Source organism: Grammomys surdaster, unplaced genomic scaffold (assembly GCF_004785775.1).
Source record: "Grammomys surdaster isolate TR1022 unplaced genomic scaffold, NIH_TR_1.0 147, whole genome shotgun sequence".
Lineage (NCBI taxonomy): Eukaryota > Metazoa > Chordata > Mammalia > Rodentia > Muridae > Grammomys > Grammomys surdaster.
The window spans coordinates 3,391,248-3,395,676 of record NW_021604605.1 but is presented as its reverse complement, the minus strand read 5'-3'; the positions used below and the strand labels follow the sequence as shown (position 1 = coordinate 3,395,676).

General features: G+C 38.6%; 1 pseudogene; it reads right to left on the bottom strand.

Annotated features, from left to right (window-relative positions):
• Window positions 1–540: 540 nt before the first annotated feature.
• LOC114619127 lies at window positions 541–1,494 on the bottom strand (annotated as a pseudogene).
• Between the last annotated feature and the right edge of the window lie 2,935 nt (window positions 1,495–4,429).

Genomic DNA, 4,429 nt, shown 5'->3' with positions numbered 1-4,429 from the left:
TTCTGAGTCTTGTTTAGTTTACATACACGATGGTTTCCAGACAAATCCATCTATCTTCTTGTGAATAATGGAAGTTCGGCTTTCTTTTGGCTGAAAAATGTGTTTGTATTTGTGTTTCTCTCTGTGTGTGTCTCTCTCTGTGTGTGTTATGTGTATGCATATACACAAATGTGTTATCTATATGAGTGAATATTATGTTTTATCTATTTTGCAGTTGATAAACTGGAAGGTTGATTTTATATCTTGGTTCTTGTGAATGATCAAGTTTGGTGTTCCTACTTTCCTCTTAAAAGAAAACAATGTATAAGAGAGTAGCCTGGTAGAGTTATATCTATCTTGATAAATTGACTTGTTCTGTTCAGGAAATCAAATGAAACATTAGTCTGTTAAAAACTGAAGGGAGATTCCCTCCTCTGCTACTGATTTCCCTAGAAGGGAACAGCAGTTCCTTGAAACCCCACGCTGTCAATCAAGTACCTGGGCCCCTCTAAAGAAACACAAGCTTATGGGGAAAGGACTGTCTGGGGATGAAAGAGGCCATTAGGTCTTCATGGGATTCTTCCATTTACTCAGGAGTTTCTCCAATGCCTTTCTAACATCCTTGTTTCTCAAGCTGTATACAATGGGCTTGACCATGGGGGTGACCACAGTGTAGAGCAGTGAGAAGACCTTGTTTAGGGCCTTGGCTTGAGTTGCTGTGGGTATAGCATACACTGTTCCTAGAGTTCCATAGTACAGAGAGACCACGATGAGGTGGGAGGAGCATGTGGAAAAGGCTCATTGCTTTCCTGCAGCTGATGGCATCCTGAGAACAGCAACAACAATGTTTATATAGGAGGCTACAGTGAGCAAGAAGGGCACCATGGTGACAAAGGAGGCCATGAGGAAAGTAGTTATTTTTACTTCCTCGGGATCAGAACAAGCCAGCTTCAGCACAGGGGCAAGGTCACAAAAGAAATGATCAATCTCATTGGAGGCACAAAACTGGAGCTGGAAAGTCATTGTGACAGTAACAACAGGCATTAGAAATCCACCCACCCAAGATCCACTTGGAAACAAGATACATGTGTGGAAGTTCATGAGAGATGGGTAGCGAAGTGGGCTGCAGATAGCAAGACATCAATCATAAGACATGCTTGCCAGGAGAAAACATTCAACTATTGCCATGGAACCAAAGAAATAAAACTGAGCCAGGCACCCAGTAAAAGAAATTGCCTCTGGACCAGAGAGTAGGGTCTTCAGCATCTTAGGAGCAATGGAAGTTGTATACCAGATCTCAAGGAAGGAGAAACTGGACAAAAAGAAGTACATGGGAGTTTGGAGGCTGTGGTCGATCAAAGTAACTGTAAGGATGAGAATATTCCCAAACAAGGTCATTATGTAGATTCCAAGAAATGTTCCAAAAAGGAAAAACTGTAACCCATGGAGGCTTCCGAATCCCAGAAGGAGAAATTCTTTGATTATGGTCAGATTACCCATATCTCTGAGATTCAGGCTCAAGATCTGAGAAGAAATATGAACAAGTGGCAAAAGAGCAAACATACTGGGAGGGAGCAGGAACACCAGAAATTTTGTCTAGTACAGAAAATCTTGTCTCCGCCCCCACTAGGGGACATTCTGTATATGGTTTACTAGGAGGACTTACACAGCAGCTGCTATATTTTTTCTTTTTATTCTTTTTTATGATGAAATTATAGACAAGAAGTGACCAAAAGGAGGAGGAACTTATTTTGGCTCATGGCTTGAAGAATGTAATCCTTTTTGATGGAGGAAAGCATAGCATCAGGCTACTCTATGGTAGCATGAACATGTAGTTGGGATGCATCTCTTACCTCCTCACATTTCAGTGGTCTGGGAAGCACAGATGGGCTAGGAAACAAGGGCTATCCTATAAAATGTAAGGTCTGCTTCAAGTTGCCCACTTTCTCCAATGAGCCTCTATAGTGCTACAAGATAGGAATTCAGTGTTGAAACATATGAGTTTTGGGGGGACATTTCTCATTCAAACCACAATGCTTGTAAAGGGATTTGAAGTTGAGGATCTCTTAAGAAATAATGACTCCATTTGAAATGTAAATACAATATCCAATAAAAAAATAAAAATAAATAAAAAAGGAAAGAATGATTCCAATGTTTTTTTTCCCACTTTTTTCTTTGACAAAACTGCTGGTAAATCTACCTTTGAGAGTCTCACAGTAGGAAGCAAACACTATATAGTGGTGACATTGAGCAGAAGCTTCTCTTAATATTATCTGAACTTCTGAAACAGTATTAAAGACTCAATAGAAATGTGAATCCTAAATCTTAAAATAACAGTAAATCAGACAACTCTTTCCTATCGAATTTCCCCACCCCACCCCCAAGTCATGGTGGATTTTACTAATATCATTGAAAAGAGGAGGTGAATTCAGAATTATTGATCTTAAATTACCAATAAGAAAAATAAGAGTTTCTGACGGGCTCTGTGGATATGTAGCTGATTGCTTCCATGGCATCAAATTCCTATGGAAATTAAGGGAAAATGTATGTAAAGTTATTCACTGGAAATGTTAGAGAAAAATAATGTTCCATCATTCATAAATGAAAATGACATTCCTGACTCACAAGCAGTAGGATGTGCATTTAAGAGGTTTTTTTTCCCCCAGCAGACAGGATGGGTTAGCAGTGAGTCATGGATATAGTTTCCCCCTGACCACTTGCCTCTCATGCTCAGAGAACCATATCTGTGAAGTGGCTGTCTGATCATAGTGCCTGGGCTATGATAGGATTACAAATTAGTCTGTGCTGTGGCATAAATGAGGAAAAGGTAGGAACCTAGAGGTAGGGGGCTTGATTCCATCAGTGTTCAAAGCTCAAGGTTCTGTCTGTGACTAGAAAATAAGGAAGAGCCATCTTTTCTGTTTTGTTTTGGGTAATGGCAATGTTTCCTGAAAAGATTATAAATGAATCACATTTTTTGCATATAAATCATTGTTTAACTGTACTCAACAATCTGGTTATTTAAAAGAATCTTATTAGAATATCTCTGAAATATGAAGGACTCTTTCATAATTTACCCTTTGCACCAATCCAGATGTTAGTGTATGAGGGTTTTGTTAAGGCATATCCACTGATACTAGAGGAATATAGGACACTTGAACTGCATGAAGTAGCGTTGGCAATGATTACAGTGTATAAAGAAAATCAATCAGCAGCTAAGGTTGTCCCTGGAGGTGACAGCTGCTTCCTAATTGGGGAATTAAACTGCAGTGTCCTCTTACCATTTTAGTTTGTCATCAGAGACTGCCAGCCTGCATTCAGAACCAACATTAACATCATTAGATTTTTATCATTCAATCCCAAGTCTCATTAATTAGTAATGGAATGAACTGGATTTTTTTCCATCTTCAGCTTACAAGCATGTTCTTTGGTGTGTCCAAATTCAAAGGCTTATAGCCTCTCAAAAGTCATCTCTTTTATTGCACCGAAGAGAAATTAACATAGATGCAAAAGAGAAGCTCAGAAATCTTCTCTGGTTAATTCACTCGTCATATACCTTTGGACACACACATGTTATTGAACTGGTAGGTACTAGGGGTGAAACTCTAAACAAAGAAGACCTGGTACAAATATTCATTAAGGATATAGTGTAGTGGTAAAAGTAGCCAGTAAACCAATGTTCTCAACCTTCCTAATGCTGTAACCCTTTACTGTAGGTCCTCATGTTGTGGTAACCCCCAACCATAAAATTATTTTGTTGCTACTTCATAACTGTATTTTTTTTTTACTGTTAGGAATAGTAATGTAAATATTTGAGGAGATATAGGTTTGCCGAAGGGGTCATAACCACAGGTTGAGAACCCTGCATTAAATAGATGAAATTCTGACAAGTATAAAATGATCACAGTGGTAAGTGCTTTGAGAAAGAAATTTAGGACCGTGATACAAAGAATAATGTTCAGGAATGGATGACGTGGTTTTTATGACATTGCTAGAGAAGATACAACTGGGGTGGAAGTTCTGTGTTTATGCTGAGATCAGATGTGTAAAAAATATTCAGATATGAGAGAATCAGGATGTACATCAGTGACTGATGAGAAAGCTACTGTCTGATCTAGGCAAGAGATGGGAGCTAAGCATAAACTAGAATGGGGTAAGATGAGCTACCTTTAGGGCTTTTATCTCATAAGGTATGCCATCAAGATGCCCTGCCATTTTTGAATATACATTAATAAAAGGTTGATTTAAGAAATAAATTGCACTGTTAATATATTCAGAGCAGGCATGAAATACAAGAAGAAAATGAGGATGAATCTCAAATTTTTAGCTCCAGCAACTGCATGGATAAACATGTTTTTCCCAGAGATAGGAAGATCAATTTTCTCTTTCTTAGTATCCCTTGTTCTCTCTCTCTCTCTCTCTCTCTCTCTCTCTCTCTCTCTCTCTCTCT